Below are 18,704 nucleotides of genomic sequence, written 5' to 3'. Positions count from 1 at the left end.
ATGAATTCCTATTGAGTTATGGATTTGACTAGCTGCCCTCTGATGCCCCTTCCAACTTGGAGAGTCTGTGATTCTTAGAGAATTCTCCATTGCCAAACAGGCCCTCAAAACTCAAGAAGAGAAAAGGAATGGGACTTGGTTTCCATCTGTTCAGCTTCCTCAGTGAAGCGTTAACTGATCAGGATTTGTAAAGTGCAATTTCCTTATTGTGTTTAAATCTAAGATCCTCTGCTGGGCCCTGGATGTACTAACAAATGAAAGTTTCTGCTTTAAAAAAAAAGAGAGAAAGTTTTGCCTCTTAACACAAGGAAATAGTTTGAGGCTATGTTTTAATTAAAATGAATATCTGCGCTATCTTAATGTTATTGCCAGTTAAGTGTACCAGGGTGATTTAGAGTTCTATAACACAATTATACTCTGGTAATGAAGCTCTGCAGAATTATCCCTAGAATTTAGAATGCAGAGGGGAGCAGTAGCTCTCATTTGTAACCATGTTACGGCCTTTATTGTTACAGTACTTTCTGTTTTCTTCAAAGATTAACTCAATCGTATTTAAGTCTCTGCTTACATTAAAGAGAGATAGAGAATGGGCAAAGCGAGCTGTTTTACTGTCCCTGCAGCAGTCCTTAATGCTTGACTCTGAAGAGGAAATAGCAGGGAAATTAAACTATAGCAGAGCCCTGCTATTATTCTCTATCTCATCTTCCTGGCTATGTTACCCTCAGGCCAGGTCCTATTGAGTCTACTCATCTTTGATCAGAGAATTGCATGTACGTCTCACATGGGAGGATGTGGAAAGTGACCCAAGCAGGACAAGAGGTTGAAGTATAAAGCAATGATCTCAGGCTGTATTAAGAGAGTCAGCGTTCAGAATGAGAAGGGCCATAGTCCCACTGTACTTTTCCCTGGTCAGATCAAATCTGCAGTATTTTATTTGGATCTTGAAACCATATTTTAGAGATGTACTGAACAGTTGGGAAACTGGAGTATGGCCAGAGGAGGACTATCAGGAGGTGAAGTGGACTAAATGTCCTACAATAACAGGTACATTCAAGCTGTATCTCAAGGGATGTCTTCAGTTCTGGGCACTGAATTTAGGAAAGACATTGGTGAACTGCAGCACAGGCAGAAGCTTGTAGTTGGGATGGGGAGAAGGCTGCAAACTAAAGTTCATTTCCAATAGGAAGGTTGATTAGCCTGAAGAAGAAAAGATGAGGGTGGGATGGGGTTGAATTCTTATGGTTTCCAATTATTTGAAGGGAACTTATAGGGAAAGGATTTTAGCTATGTTATGCTTTTTCCAAGGAGGAAATAATGCAGTTGATGCATGATAATTGAAGAGAGGCTGATTTCCATTTATTAAAAAAATAGTAACAATAACAATTGGAGAAGTCCAAAAGTGCAGTTGGAAGTAGTGAGTTACCCATCATTGGTGGTTTTTCTTTAGTTGTTGGATAATCACTTCTCAGGGATATCATAGAGGTGATTTTCTGTATACATTTAAATCATATTTAGAAGATTTCTGCTGTCCCAGTTCTGAGAAGTGGAAATTCTGTGAAATAGTGAAGTATGTGCTATCTGTGGTGTTGAATAGGATCCCAGACCATTTGATTTAAAAAGTTGTGTGGTCTAATGATTTAAAGGGCTGCATGGATCCAAAAGCACATTAAAAAGTCCCTACTCTCAAGGAGTTTAGGCTGCACATTTTTTTCTTCCTGAATAGAACGGATCATACTTGAGTTGGTCATATCCTAGGTGATATCACCAAAAGACAACATTGGGGAACATTTGTAGCATAGAAAAAAGAGCAATAGATCTGGAGTCAGAGGACATCAAATATAGTCCCACTTTGCTCCTCACTGAGTGTGATCATGAACAATATGCTTTACCTTACTGGGCCTCAGCTTCTTTATGTATTAAATAAGATAATCTCTAGGGTGTCATGCAGTAATATGAAACTCCTTACATCTTTTGGCAAAGAGAGCCAAGACAGGGTTCAAATTCTAATATACTTTCCATTCTTTAGTCTATGGTATCAGTGGAAAGATCCTTGTATTCAGGGTATTTTTGGTATAGTTTGGACTTTGTCCTTAGTCACATAACAATAGCATATCACTTCTTCTCTCTGGGCCTCAGTTTGTTCATCTATAAATTGAGGCAGTTGTCATAGATGATTTCTATGGTTCCTTCCAAGTCCAAGATCCTGTGTCCTGCTCAGGGTTTCTGTGTAATTTCCTGTGTGTTTCTTGAATGTAATTTCCTACGTGTTTCTGAACTGCTTCATGCATATTTGACCCTATTACAAATATGAACTAGTCTTGTTCTAGACAGGAAGATTTAAGAACTCTTATGGCAGTTACTTGCTGCATCTGTAGCAAGTCATTCTTATCACTGATCTTTTCTGATCTTAATATACCAGTTCCTTGGACACTAATTCCTAACCATATCTCCCAGAGACTAAGTCTCTACCTTCGGTTCCTAGGTTATTGGAATTTAGAACTGGAAGAGATCTTAGATATCATACCATTCAACCTTCTCATTTTATTTACAGTTAAAGAAGTTGAATCCTAGAAAGGTTAAGTGGCTTGCCATAAATATGTCATAGAGCTAGCTCTTCTAACTCTAAATTCAGAGCTCTTTTTATTATACCATGATGGTAACTTGAATCAAACCTTTAATAGTAAATGTGTTCCTTTCATGTTTTCTAGTCTCCTAAAAAAAGGAAAAGGAAAAAAATACCAACAACAAAATAAGCACTTCTTGAGTACTTACAATGTATCAGGCACTGTAAAAGTGCTTGAAAAATATTATCTCATTCGATCCTCATAACAACCCTGGAAGGTAGGTGTCATTATCCCCATTTTACAACTGAAAAAACTGAGGAAGGCAGCAGTTAAGTGACATCCAGGGTCACAGACTAGTAAATGTATGAGGCTGGATTTGAAATCCTCAATCACAGAGTCTCTAATTGGTGCCTCAGACTTTATCTTCACCTACAAGAGAATTCCTCAGCTCTAAATCAGTTATTTTCCTTATTGAGTCATGAATACTTTTGGGGAGGTTTCATTCTTTGTGAATATCTGTCAACCTTTGGAAGCTTCCATGAATTTCCCACTTTTCTCCTGCTTCTATCATAGACTCAATTTGGTTAATGTTACTCAGATGTTTGCCTAACCTTTATCACATGTAATGTCTTCGTGTCTTGGACTCCATGCAATACTACCATCATGTCACTGAATTTTGATCTTAAGGTTAACTCATCCTTGGCCTCAGTCCTACGTTCATATTTCTGCTCTTTGTCTAACCCTTTGAGCCTGCCAGAAATTCTGATCAAGAGTTTCCTTGGTTTGATCATCTGACATTGTGCTCAAGGATTTCACCTTCTCGTTTCCCAGAATTACACCCAATGTATCAGCATATGCTAATGCAGATTTTAAAACACCATTAAATCTACAAAGTAGTAAACAATTTTCTTTCTCAGAATGGGCAATCCATCAAATTTGCTTATCCACATTTACTTCTAGTTTCTATTTCCATGTGCTCAGTTCTGAGCTAGTGTACATATACACACTCAAAACAAATCAAGGGACATCCTTAAAAATAATTAAAAATAATAGCAAATGCTACACCTTATTTTATAGATCTCAGGAACACTGAGGAAACTATACATGAAAAGGAACATGATGGAATGGACAGAGACCTGGAATGGGACTAAAGAATGTAAAATATAGACTAGAACTGAGAACTGGGTAGGACACTGGGAATTATTGAATCTAACCCTCTCATTTTATATATGAGAAAGGAAGCTCATAAAGGCTAGGCTTGGGTTCTATCCTCAGATCTGTTATCAATAAACTATGTGATCTTGGGAAGGTCAATTAATCCCTCTGGGTTTCAATTTCCCCGGTATAATAATAATTCCATAACACAACTGTAATTATATTGATAGTGAGTTACAAAACACTTTGTATATATTATCTCATTTCACCCGTATGACAACTAGGTGAGTTTTTAACATATTAACTGTGAATATTGTCATCCTTAATTTTAATATGAGATAAATAAAGTCTGAAAAGATGAAAAAATTTACCCAAAGTTACAGATATAATAAACAGCAGATACAAGAGTCTAACCCAGCATTTTTTTACTTCATATCCAGCTTTTTTTCTACTCTATCATACTAATTAGATAACCTCCAAGATTCTTTTTAGTTTTAACAATCTACAGCTAACCCATTATCCATTCTATAACATACCTTTTTCAGAAGTTTCTGAAACAAACATTCTAAATATGTAAAAACATTAAATCTATATGTTTGTTTGAGATCCAGATCTGTTGTTGATAATAACAGAAGCTCACATCAATATGACACTTAAAGTTTTACAAAGTAACTTATGACTTATGGACAGGTCTAGAGCTCTGACTTCATTAGTATAATAATTTTCTTTTTTTTTTTTTACTTAACTTTTAACATTTATTTTCACAACATTTTGGGTTACAAGTTTTCTCCCCTTTTATCCCCTCCCCGCCCCAAACCCAAGCATTCTAATTGCCCCTGTGACCAATCTGCTCTCTCTTCTATCCTCCCTCTCTGCCCTTGTCTCCGTCTTCTCTTTTGTCCTGTAGGGCCAGATAGCTTTCTTTACCCCTTAACCTGTATTTCTTATTTCTTAGTGGTAAGAACATTACAGTTGATCCTAACACTTTGAGTTCCAACTTCTTTAGCTCCCTCCCTCTCCACCCCTTCCCTTTGAAGGACAAGCAATTCATTATAGGCCAAATCTGTGTAGTTTTGCAAATGATTTCCATACTAGTTGTGTTGTATTGGACTAACTATATTTCCTTCCATCCTATCCTGTCCCCCATTACTTCTATTCTCTTATGATCCTTTCCCTCCCCATGAGTGTCGACCTCGGATTGCATTCTCCTCCCCATGCCCTCCCCTCTATCCTCCCCCCCACCCTGCTTGTGCCCTTGTCCCCCACTCTTCTGTATTGTGAGATAGATTTTCCTATCAAAATGAGTGTGCATTTTGTTCTTTCCTTTAGTGGAATGTGATGAGAGTTGACCTCATGATTTTCTCTCGCCTCCCCTCTTTATCCCTCCACTAATAAGTCTTTGCTTGCCTCTTTTATGAGAGATAATTTGCCCCATTCAATTTCTCCCTTTCTCCTCCCAATATTTCTCTCTCACTGCTTGATTTCATTTTTTTTTAAGATATGATCCCATCCTCTTCAATTCACTCTGTGCACTCTGTCTCTATGTATGTGTGCGTGTGTGCATGTGTGTGTGTGTACTCCCACCCAGTACCCAGATACTGAAACGTTTCAAGAGTTACAAATATTGTCTTTCCATGTAGGAATGTAAACAGTTCAACTTTAGTAAGTCCCTTATGACTTCTCTTTGCTGTTCACCTTTTCATGGTTCTCTTCATTCTTGTGTTTGAAAGTCAAATTTTCTTTTCAGCTCTGGTCTTTTCATCAAGAAAACCTGAAAATCCTCCATTTCATTGAAAGACCATTTTTTCTCCTGAAGTATTATACTCAGTTTTGCTGGGTAGGTGATTCTTGGTTTTAGTCCTAATTCCTTTGACTTCTGGAATATCCTATTCCATGCCCTTCGATCCCTTAATGTAGAGGGTGCTAGATCTTGTGTTATCCTGATTGTATTTCCATAATACTTGAATTGTTTCTTTCTAGCTGCTTGCAATATTTTCTCTTTCACCTGGAAATTCTGGAATTGGCCACAATGTTCCTAGGAGTTTCTCTTTTTGGATCTCTTTCATGTGGTGTTCTGTGGATTCCTTGAATATTTATTTTGCCCTCTGGTTCTAGAATCTCAGGGCAGTTTTCCTTGATAATTTCATGGAAGATGATGTCTAGGCTCTTCTTTTGATCATGGTTTTCAGGTAGTCCCATAATTTTTACATTGTCTCTCCTGATTCTATTTTCCAGGTCAGTTGTTTTTCCAATAAGATATTTCACATTATCTTCCATTTTTCCAATCTTCTCGCTATGTTCTGTGATATCTGTCTTTCTCATAAAGTCCTTAGCGTCCATCTGTGCCATTCTAGTTTTGAAAGAACTATTTTCTTCAGTGAGCTTTTGAATCTCCTTTTCCATTTGGCTAATTCTGCTTTTGAAAGCATTCTTCTCCTCATTGGCTTTTTGAACCTCTTTTGCCAATTGAGTTAGGCTAGTTTTCAAGGTGTTAATTTCTTCAGCATTTTTTTGGTTCTCCTTTAGCAGGGAGCTGATCTGCTTTTCATGCTTCTCTTTCATCCCTCTCATTTCTCTTCCCAGTTTTTCCTCCACCTCTCTAACTTGATTTTCAAAATTCTTTTTGAGCTCTTCCATGGCCTGAGCCCATTGGGTGGGCTGGGACACAGAATCCTTGATTTCTGTGTCTTTGTCTGATGGTAAGCATTGTCCTTCCTTATCAGAAAGGAAGGGAGGAAATGTCTGTTCTCCCAGAAAGTAGCCATCAGTAGTTTTATTTCTTTTCCCTTTTCTGGGCATTCTCCCCAGCCAGTGACTTGACCTCTGAATATTCTCCTCACACCCACCTCGCCTCCTGGTCCTCCCAGCCAGCGTTTGGGGACTGGGATTCAAATGCTGCTTCCCGCCTTAGGGCTTTTGGCGGGGGCAGGGCTGCTATTCAGTGTGAGAATTAAGTTCAGATGGCCAGGTCGGGGAAGGGCCGCCTCTCAGGCTCAGTTCCCTCAGGGGGTTTATGTACAGACCTTTCACAATGGATCCAGGCTCCCGCCCGCTTGGGGAGCCCCTGTCTGCAACCGCCTCTCAGCTTCTATATCCCGGGGGGCCCGAGCCATGGGGGCACTCCACTCCCCTCTCGACCCGCCAAAGAGACTCTCTCACCAACCCCCGTCACCTGTGGGTGGAGGGGCTTGTGCTGCCGCTGGAGATCCCGTCCCTGAAGCCTGCTCAGGTCTGTTTCTCTTGGTGCTGTGACCACAGCAGGTCTGGGCTGGGCTGGGTTCTGCGTCTGCAGCGCAACGGACCTTTTGTGAGAGGTTTGCAGGTCCTTCTGTGGGTGGAGATCCCGTCCCCAAAGCCTGCTCGGATCTTTTCCTCTCAGTGCCGCGGCTGCTGCAGGGCTGCCCTCTGCTCCCAGTCCTGGCGCCCAGTCCACAGCGCGAAGGACCCCCCGCGAGAGGTTTGCAGGTCTCTCTGGAACAGAAATCTCCCTCGCTCCAATATTCCGTGGCCTCTGGGTGCAGAATTCACCGCGAGTTGGTCCCCTCTAGCTGTTCTGTGGGTTGTGGGTTCGGAGCTATGTGTACGTGCATCTTTCTACTCCGCCATCTTGGCTCCGCCCCCTATAATAATTTTCTAATGAAAAACTTCTTATTGCAGAAATTTGTAGAAATTTCTACCAGTGTAGATTGGCACCAGCTCTGTACTTTATCGTTTTGGAGAGTTGCACAGGTTAGTGAGGATTTAAATATTTAACTGCAGTCACATGGTATGTGTCAAAGGGGGGAATTGAACACAGGTCTTTATGACTTTGTGACAATGGAGAAGGCCTTCTATCCATGAGAATGCCATATTGTTGCTTTTCTTTAATACACACACACACCTATATATGTATATATAAACATATATGTGTGTATGTGTAGATATATCTAAATCTCTCTGTCTTTCTATGTATCCATCTATCATCTATCTAGTCTGCTTGGGGCACATTGTTTGGAGCATTGGGTCTGGAGTCAGGAAAGAGTAAGTTGGGATATTGGAAATTATTTGCAAACTTCCACCAATTTTCCCCCTTCCGCATATTTGTGTCTTTGTTAATATTAATTAGATGCTTGCTTAACCTTGAGTTCAAATTCTGCCTCAGACATTAGCTATGAGCTTGAGCAAATCACTTAACCTCTGTTTGCCTCCCTAAACTATAATAACAGTACCTGCCTCACAGAACTGTGAGGATCAAATGAGACAATACTTGTAAAATACTTGGCATAGTAACTGGAACGTTGTATGCAGGCACTAGGTGAATGTTTGGAAGTAGCAGCAGCAGCAGCAGCAGCAGCAGCAGCAGCAGCAGCAGCAGCAGCAGCAGCAGCAGTAGTAGTAGTAATAGCAGCAACAACAATAGTAGGAATGACTGTTATTATTATTATATTCTCTCTATATCTAATTTTATTCTCACAGGAGCCTTATAAGATAGGTAGTACAGGTATGACTCCATGTTTAATAGATGGAGAAACTGAGGTTCATTGAGGTCAGGACATTAAGCGATTTGTACAAAATCACAAAGTAGAGAGCAATAGAGCTAGAAGTGAAGAAAAAATATCTTCTGAATTCATGTCCGGTGCTCTTTAGTGACTCTTCTCCATATCAAGGCCAACCCCTCCACTTGCACCCTTGATATCATTACACTCCTGTGTCTCTCTTCTTCAATGATCATATCCTCTGTTCCTAGCTCTGGGCCTCATAGGTAGTGTTTATTTTTCTTAATTGGATTGGAATGCAAATCCATAAAATTGATGGCAAGCTACTGTTTATATTTCAACATACTTATTTTCACATTCACATTTCAGAAACAAAATATTAGGCCCTTCTTTTGTATGCTAGATATTGTGAGATATTTGTCAACCTTAAGTAAAGGCATTTTTCTAAGTACTCATTCTTAGAATTCTTCAAGTCCTTGATAGCAGTTAGCAATGTCACAAAGTCATTGGAGTCTGGGGGTGCTGAACTGTTTCAGTGGAAAACAGAGCCCTTTGGAGGCTACCCATAACACCCACAACTAGGACTTTAGGAAGCATCTCAGCCAAGAAGCTGTCAGTGGTTTTATACAAGCATGTGTTTCTGTAGGAGGAGGTATGTCATTATTTTCCAGGAGAAATCCTTATAGGTTCAAAAATGGGCATATTGTAAACAAACAGAGCATTAATGAATTGCCACCAGAGCCTACCCAACTTCTCAGGATTCTTCCCCTCTTTCTATATTTCAAAATTGTTTCCCTTGTAATGATTCAAAGAAAGGCCGAGTCCAACTCACACATTCCTAACTTTACAATATGCAAAACCAGCTATTGTTCCAAGTTAGGAAAACAAATAAATACACTTTTACAACAAAAATAGATTGGTTAATTTCTCTCATTCACTGTCTCCTTTATTAAACCTTTCATCTTTTAGCAAATCACTTAACCTCTGTTTGCCTGATGGAACCAACGTTCCGTCAAACCTAAACATCTTTTCTGATGTTTCTTATACATATTTACCATAGCTTAGCTTTGTGGTTATTCATGTAAGTACCTTATTCTTATTTTCCTCTCATACTTTCCTTCCACCCTCCAACAAACATGTTCTTCCAGGATACCTATCATGGTGTAGTAGAAATGGTACTGGCCTGTAAGTCAGAATACCGAGGCTCCAGTTAAGAACTACTTTTTAAAAAATTTAATAGAAGTGTGCTCTCAGGAAAGTTACTTTAATTTTGCTGTTCTTTGGTTCTATGAATTTTTGATCATAAAGTTATCAACCAGTCAAAAAAACATTTATAAAGTTCACCTTAGGTACTAGGTGCCGTGATAAATACAAGACATACAAAGAAAGGCAAAAACATTGTCCCTGTCCTCAAGAAGGTCATATTCAAATGGAATCACAATATGTAAATAATGATATACACATAAGATATATTGTTGCTTGTCTTTTGTTTTCAAAGAGGACCAGTGACATCATGGGGTGACATCATGACTTGCACATGAATTGGATCTGAGTGAGTCAGAGGTGCACAAAGTTGCCATCTTCACTCTCTCTTCCTGAATCATTGAAGTCCAGTAGCAGGACAAAAGTCATGATATCTGATGATGCCCCAGGATGCAGTGGATGACTTTGGTGTCTGACCAAGCTCTAAATGCTCCCCAATACCTGGTTCAGTTGCCTTCATGTTCATTGGAGCAAATGGTTCTTATTCACCCATTCCACTATGGAAAGTCTTCACATGCTTGAGTAGACATCCCCCTAACTCACTGATAATTTGGAGGTTTTTGGTTACCCTCAATCAGGTTTAGCCTGTCTGCTCAGGTGTGGCCCCTGTGTATGCTACAGCTTCTTAGAACCACAGGCAAAAGTTGGGTGAATCAGGTAGACACCAAAGATAGATGAGAAGCCCTGAAAATGCTGCTAGTCCTCTGGAAAACCCCATACAATGCTCTAAGATGTATACAAAATATATGGAAGAAAATTTCTGAAGAAAGGTACTATGAGTGTTTAGGAATCTCCTAAAGAAGGTATGATTTGAATAAAGTTTTTAAGGAAGTCAGAAAATATAAGACAGTATTCCTTCCTAAAGTATGGACCATGGTCATTTCACCATTTCTCATCATATGCCACTCTTATCATATTCTCCTATAAATATTCCTTGGAAGTTTGATCAAAATACTGGGCACTTTATTTAAATTTTATGAATACTGCACACACACATACACACACACTGGCTATCATTCACTCTTACTCATTGTCCCCCCCTTTTTTCCCCAGACAAATAAGTGTCTAGTTATGTCTCCTCCATTATGTGTGTATGAAGTTGATTTTTGAATTGACAGTTAAGATTAAAAATTTATCACACTGAAATTTCATCTTACTTAATTCAACCTAATGTTCCATCCTGTCAAAATCTTTTTGAAACCTAATTCTGTCACATGTTGTTTTAGTTATCCTTCCCAACTTTACATAGTCTGTAAATTTCATATACAAGCCTTGTTTATTTTTCTTTATTTAAACTACTGACAAAAATATTAAATAGAGGTCCTGCCAAAGCATGTATCCATAGAGATTAATATGAAATACTTCCTTCGATTTTTACAGAATTTCAGTGTTATAAATGGCCCAAGTGGCCATTTAGCTTAACCTAGAAGAACAAAAATGCCTTCTACAACATACCCAGGGTACCTCTTGGTCATTTAGTCTTTATTTGTGACCTCCACAAAGTTAAAAATGCATACTTTCCTGAGAAAACCTGTTCCACATTTGGATAGCTCTAAGTTTTACGAAATTTTCTTTTACATTATGCCTCAATCTGAGTTTTCAATTTCAACCTCATTCTCCAAGACCAGATAGAAGAAGTCTGGGTCTCTCTTTCAGACCTCCTGAATATTTAAAGACAGCTGTCATACCTTGAACCCCACCCTTGATCTTCTGTATCATATGTTAAATAGTTGTAGTTCCTCCAAGAAATCCTTATGTGGGAGTAACTCAAGGCTCCTCACCAAACTGATTTGTGCTTCTCTGGTGCTCCTTAGCTTGTCAATGGCCTCTCTTAAAAGTGGTATTCATTCTCATGGTTTCTCTCATTCATTATAATTCTTCTATGCCACATGACTAATGTGAAAATGTGTTTAATAGGAATGTATTGTAGAACCCATATCAGATTGCATGCCTTCTTGGAGAGGTAGTGGGGACAGAGGGGGAGAAAATTTAAAATTCATGGAGTTGCATGTTGAAAACTAAAAATAAATAAATTGGAAAAAATGTGGTATTCAGTACTAAATGGTACTTGAGATGCAAGCTGACAAGTGCAGATTACAGTAGAATGATTACCTCTTTCCTGGAAGATACGTGTCTTTAATTCTGGCCAATATTATGTTAGCTTTTTTGGCTGCATTTTTGTTAAGGTCTGGGTTGAACAAAATGGCCACTTCTTACTCTAAAATTCTATAAAAATGGGAAGGATTCTCTAGTGAAATGATCAAGGATCCACTGACCAAAATTAAGCTTTCAGTCTACTAAAATTTTGTGCTACTTTTCAGACAAATGTGTGTCTAGTCATCTTGTACTAGTGAAAATATTTTTTAAACCAACCATAAGACTTTGATTTATTCTGATTAATTTTTTTTGGAATAGATTCAACACAATAGACTGAGCCAGGAGTGGGGAATCTGAAGCCACAAGGCCATATTGGCCCTCTAGTTCTTCAAGTACAGCCCTTTGATTGAAGCCAAACTTAAAAGAACAAATCCCCTTAATAAAAGGATTTGTTCTGTAAAATTTGGACTGAGTCAAAGTCCACATCCAAGGACCTAGAAGGCCACACATGGTCTCTAGGTCACAAGTTACCCACCCTTGAAGTGGGTCCTCAAGATCTTTTTGAATCCTGAGTCTGTCACTCATTGCTTTGACTAAAACATCTAGCTTTGTGTCATTAGAGAATTTGATGAGGACATTATCTATGGAGTATTTCCTAGTCATTGATCAAAATTAAACATGCACATGTACACACACACATATACACATACACACACATACCCACATTCACACACATACACATATGGACAAACATAGTTCCTTTTGGTTTTCCACTCTGCCAAATTGATATATTGCCATTTGTGACTACCATTTAGATTTGACAATTCAACCATTCCTCAATTAATCTACCAAGTCCATGTTATTTCATCTTTCTCACAAAAATAATATTGAAAAATGTTATAAAATTCTTTATTCAAATCTCTTAGTATTACATTCTAGAATTTTGTTAGTAAAGTCAAGTTCATCAACCTATATTTTGCCAATTCCATCATCGTCATCATGATGTTGTGTTCTCTTTCTTCTTGTTCTTCTTCTTCTATCTAAAGATATCTGTTTCCTATACACAAATATGTATGTATGGGTGTATGTGTATATATGTGTGTATTATTCTCTGCGTTCTCTGACATTTCAGTCCTTCTTTTGGGTATGTTATTATTTAAGTTGGTTTTCCTTTGAACACCCTGATCTTCTAGTTCATTGACTTTTCCAAGCCCTAAGACCTGAGTCCATCTCCACTCTACTTTAGCCACACAGAGTCCTGGTCATACGCCTCACATAGACCTCACAATCATGCTGACTATTCTTAGTCTTAATGAACTTTGAATCTAAAATTACCCCCTGTGCTCACTACCTCCCATCCTTTCATTCCCAGTATCTAATTTTCCCTAAATCCAATATTTGTCTTTTGGTTCCTTCATCCTTTCCTGGTCTTCAAGTTCATTATCCCTATTCTGACTTTAGTTCCCTCAATCAATTAATCAAAACATGTTAAACACTTATGTGTCAGATACTACTCTATATGCTTAGGATATAAGGGCAAAAATGAGACAATCCTTACTCACAAATAGCATATTATGATGAAAGAGATAAATAAAAACATAAATATATACAGCACAAATGTAAAATTAATAAAGACAAAGTAATTAAATTTAAGGTAGTATGAAATAGAAGGAACCAGAAATCAACTGGGGAATTAGGAAAAGTTTCCTGGAGAAGCTGATTCTTCTGCTGTATCTTTAAGGAAGAAGGGATTCTGAGGCTGAACTAAGGAGGGAGTGTATTCCAGTCTTGGGGAACACACAGATCAAAGGCATAGCTAAAGGAGATATTATATCCTGGGTGAGGCAGACAGTGAAGCTAGAAAGACAAGTTGGGACCTGGTTATGTAGGTCTTTAAAAACTAAATAAAGTTCTTTATATTTTCTCCTAAAGGTAAGGTTAAATCACTGAAGTTGTTTGAGCTTGGGAGTCACATGGTCAGAGCTGTGTTTAAAGATTTTTTTTTTTGGCTTCATTGTATAGGATGGACTGGAGTTGAGAGAGACTTAACTGAGGGAGAGTAAATAAGAAACTTTTGCTATAATCAATGCAAGGGGCGATGCAAGATTGAGCTAAGGTGATAGGAGAGAAGAGGTCAGACACGAGACATGTGAATGCAGAATCACCAAGACTCGGCAACTTATTAATTGTGTGGGTTGGGGGGAGAATAAGGAATCTATGATAATTCTATGATTATGAACCTGGAGTTCTGGAAGATAACAAAAAGGACTTTTTGATCTTTAACCTAGAGTTTGTTTGAATAAGGCACTATTTTCACCCTTTAATCCTTTGTCATTGCACTGGTTTCTCCCTATTCTTCCTCATTCTTAGGTCTCCTCACTCTGCACCTATTCATGAAAAGATGGATAATGCTGGAGAAATTGGAAGGATAATTGAAGTCTGGCCCCATTCACAATCCAGGTAGTCTAACAAATTCAGCCTTCATGGATACATTTTCACCCTTTTAGTCATCTCTGGTTGACTCCTTATCTATGTATCCATAGTGGTGGTTCCGAACTCTTCTCAAGCTCCCACTTTATCCTTATACTCTTTCCCTTTCAACAGCAACTTGACCTCACCTCATACATTACTGAGACTGGGTCCATCCATTATAAGCTTCTTCATCTTTTCTCCACATATTAAAACCTCTCTATGTTTTCACCCATCTTCTCATTTTTTTGCATCAATTTCAAAGAATGAAGTAACCTTTCTACTTCTCAGTGTTTAACCTCCTACTTGTGATCTTGATCTCATTTCCTCTAACGTCCTTCAAATTTTTGACTCACTGGAAAATCCAAGTTACAGAGTCACAGAAAATTGATAGGGGACCAGAGGTTATCTAAGTCAACCCATACCTGAGAAAGAATTATGTAAATGCAATTTCTGATAAGTGGAATGAAAACCTCCAATGATGGGTAACTTAATTCCTTCTGAGACATTATATGCCACCTTCGTAAAGATACAATGGTTAGTAAATGTTTCCTTTACTGAAACCTAACTGTCCCTTTTTATAACTTTCAATGATTTCTCTTACTTTTTTCCTCTAGTACCAAACAGGATAAGTCAGTTCTTTCTTTCTTGGTGACAGATTTCCACGTACTTGAAAAAGTTAGCATGTCCACACTGACTCATTGAGTTTTCTCTTCTGATCTAACATCCCTAATTGTTTGAATCAATCCTCTTATGATATGAATTTGAGGTCTTTCAATATCTTGTCTCATTTTCTATGACTTGATCATTCCCTGTCTAGTTTTCAATTTCTCTCTATATACTGGCTGCCTCCTAGCATGATCGTATCTTCCCTATCTTTAAGTATTTCTTTCCTTAACCCTGCCACTCTTTCAGGCTATAATCTGACCATGTTGTTGCCATACTTAGTCAACTCCAATGGTTTCCTATCACCACAGCAATAAAATATAAACTCCTCTGTATAGCTTGTAAAACCCTACATAGCCTTATTCCAATCTATCTTTCTAGTCCCCTTTCACCATTAAAAACTCTCTTTCTCTCTCTCTCTATCTCTCTTACAACACACACACACACAGACTCACACATATTACATATGTATATATGTAAATATCTATCCCATCACTCAGTCAATAAATATTCATTATGCACCTAGTATGTTTCAGGCATTGTGCTAAGTGCTGGGGATATAAAGAAAAATAAAATTCAGGTCCTTCTTTTGAGGAAATCACAGTCCAATGGAAGAGGCAATCTGTAAAAAAAAAAAATTAAAATAAAGTCCTGAAAAACTACAAGTAGGAAAAATTGGAAATAATTAAGACAAGGAAAGGACTAGAACTAAGAGGGATTGGAAAAGGCTTTCTGTGAGATTTTAGCTGGGACTTAAAGGAGACTAAGGAAATCAAAAGGCATAGAGGAAGAGGGAGAACATTCCTGACATTGAGGACAACCAGTAAAAATGCCCAGAGTTCAGAGATGGGATCCAAATTATTGTGAACAAGGGCTGTTTCATTCTTTGGACTAGAATTCTCAGCATCTATTACGTTGTCTGGTACATAGTGGCTACTTAATAAATACTAGGTGATTTATTTTACATCTCTCCTTTCTTTACTAAATTTCTTTTTAAAAATGTTCTGCATGGATGATTCAACCTTTCATTCCTCAACTCTCTGTCACCTGGATCCCTTCCAGAGAACTCTACTTAAACTACTCCTTACAAGATCATCAGTGACCCTTCAATTGTCAAATCTTGTTGAATTTGACCTTTTCCCTCCAATCTCCTATCCCATTCCCTTTCATTCCATTTTGCCCCACACGCAATTTCTTCTATCCAAATCTCTTCAGTTTGCGCTCTTTCCACCTACTTGTACTGATAGAAACATGATTCTTTCCAGAAGACACTGAATCATGGTACTGGTGATCTTGATTTTGTTGTAACCCACAACTTTTCCCTCTTGTTTAGCTTTTCTTTCTCTGTAATTTTAAGTCTCTTTCTATTCAATGTTTATATTTGTTTGTCATCAAACCTACCTAGATCTTCCTCATCATTAAAAAATAAAATCCTTCACTTGATCCTACCATCCCTTCAAGTTATCATTCTGTCTAATTCCTTTCACAGTCAAACTCATAGAAAAAGGCATATATTGCTTTATTTCTATTCCCTTCCTCTCATTCACTTCTAAACCCTGTGCAATATGTTTTCCAATCTGCCCTTTGAACCAAACTTTTTCCTTCCTAAGCCAACTAAATCTCTCAATTGCTAAATATGATGACATTTTCTAAGTTCTTTTCTTTTTTGCCCTTTCAGCAACATGATAAAAATATACAGGATTTGGTGGTCACCAGTTGACACTATTGACCACCTCATAATCCTAGATACTTTTATCATGCATAAGCTTTTGTTTGGATACTTTTATTGACTTGATGGTCTCATATATTACAATACGCTCAATTATAGGTTTTACAGAAATGACTCCCAAATTGATGCAACCAGGTGAAATCACTATCCACCACTACCACCACTGACAGCCTACCATGATGATCCAGTGTTTTGTAACAACTCTAATTCCAAGGTCATGAAGACCTGGATTAAAGTCTTACCTCTGGCACATGCTGACTGTGTGCAACTGGGTACATTCCTTATCCTCTTAGTGACCCTAGAAATCCCTCTCAAGGTTCCACCTTTGTGATCCTCCTGCTATGTCTCCCTTTCTGTAGCATGACCATTGTGCTGTACTCTAACTGTGAGTATTCTGCAAAAAGGGGTTGTGCTTGTCCTTCATTGCCAAAGAAGACCATGCCATCGGAGAAATGATGACAGCACTTGCAATTTACTTTGTTTTGAGTGAGGGAGGGCTGTACAAGGTCATCAGCCTCACTTCTCCTCCAAAGCCATCTGAATCCAGTGACCTGATATTCCTCAAGATGACTGGAGATGACCCAGGATGCACTGGGAAACCTTGGCCCCTTTAGGCCAACATTGATGCAGGTAGTCACTTAGGGTGAGGTAACACCCATTCCTTGAATAGGCCTTTTTTGGAAAAAAAAAAAAAGGGTATGCTAAAATCAGCTCAATCAGACTTTTAAGAACCCACTGTTAAAATGTCAGTGTGATCACTTATATCTCACAAATCAGCAAACACTACAAATTAGAGATTGATTTATTGTTTTGTTAGTTTTATCATGTTGCCTAGACTTAAGAAAGTGATAGCAAAATGTTACTGCAGATTAAACTTGAAAATGTGGTTCATATGTGTGTGTGTATTTTTTTTTCAGAGATCCTGTTGTTAAAAATTTACCAAAACCTCCCTTCCCCTAAGGCTCTGTCTTGATCCCTCTTTTCTTCTGTCCCTATATACTCTTTTTTCATTCATCTCATTAGCACCTAAAGATTAAATTATTGTCTCTATCCGGATGACATCCAAATCAAATTGTGTGTATTATGCACATACTGTATTCCAGACATTGTGCTAAGTACCAAAGTGTATTTTAAGCCTCAGGCCCAATTATCAACTAGACATCTCTGCTTGGGTGCCCCTTTGGCATCTCAAATGAAAAAATTTCAAAATGGACCTCATCTCTTCTCTCTCTTGATTTATACAGATATTACCAATGTGAACTCAGGCAAGTCACAATTCTATGGGACTTAGTTTCCTCAAACAATCAGTGAAAGATATTGTGCTCAATAATCTCCACTCCACACCACCCAGGAAGACTCTCCCAATTTTCTACCATCTTTTGGTATAGACTATCCTATTTTTATCAAGGAACTACCATCCTTCTAATTAGCCAGATCTCAAACATCAATGTAGTCCTTGATGATTTCCTTTCCCTCACTTCATACATAATGAATTGTATAAGGTATGTGGGATCTTCAAGGAGGACTGGCATGCCTGTGGCTGTAAAAAACAAAACAAAACAAAACTGTAACATGCATAGTGGTCACAGCCTGGTAAACTGTCTCAGTAGATGAGCTAAACCAGGTTGAGAGTAACCAACAAACCTCAAACCTGTTAGTGAGTTAAGGGGATATCTACCCCAAGCATTTGAAGACTTCATCCAGTGGAACGCATAGATGAGAACAATTTGTTCCAAGAGCCACGAAAGTTGAAGAAACAGGCACTGTGGATTCCTTAGAGCTTGGTCAGACATCAAAGATGCTAAGGTCATCCACTGCATCCTGGGCCATCTCCAATCATCCTGACTTTTCTCTTGCCACTGGGTAACTCAGGAAGAGAAAGTGAGGCTGATAACTTTGTGCATCTCTGCCTCATTTAAATGCAATTCACACACAAGTCAAGACATCATCCTGTGATAACACTTTCTTCAAAAACAAAGGACAAAAAAATGACACAGTCAGTTAATAAATCTAATTGATCCTTTTCCAATAACATTGCACTCACATAGCCAGTATCCTAGTTTAGAACCACGTCACCTTTTGCCTGAATTATTCCAATAGCCTCCTAGTTGGTCTCTCTCCTTCCAGCATATCTCCTCTCCAATCCATTTTCCACACATCTGCCAAATAACTATACCTAAAGTATATCTGATCATGTAGTTCCTATGTTCAAAAACTTCAGTGGTTTCATATTGCCTCTAGGAAAAATACAACCTCGCAATCTGCCATTTGAAGCTTCTCATAACC

The 18,704-nt window shown here is 38.3% G+C and overlaps 1 long non-coding RNA gene across 1 annotated transcript; it reads left to right on the top strand.

Moving 5' to 3' along the window:
• Nucleotides 1-900: 900 nt before the first annotated feature.
• On the top strand, nucleotides 901-17,264 carry LOC140526567 (uncharacterized). The gene is made up of 3 exons (XR_011974430.1): nucleotides 901-1,044; nucleotides 13,925-14,014; nucleotides 16,518-17,264. It is a non-coding gene; the product is annotated as an uncharacterized lncRNA (long non-coding RNA).
• Nucleotides 17,265-18,704: the final 1,440 nt, after the last annotated feature.

Source organism: Notamacropus eugenii, chromosome 1 (assembly GCF_028372415.1).
Source record: "Notamacropus eugenii isolate mMacEug1 chromosome 1, mMacEug1.pri_v2, whole genome shotgun sequence".
NCBI lineage: Eukaryota > Metazoa > Chordata > Mammalia > Diprotodontia > Macropodidae > Notamacropus > Notamacropus eugenii.
The sequence above is the reverse complement of the archived record's forward strand: the minus strand, read 5'-3'. Positions and strand labels throughout refer to the sequence as shown.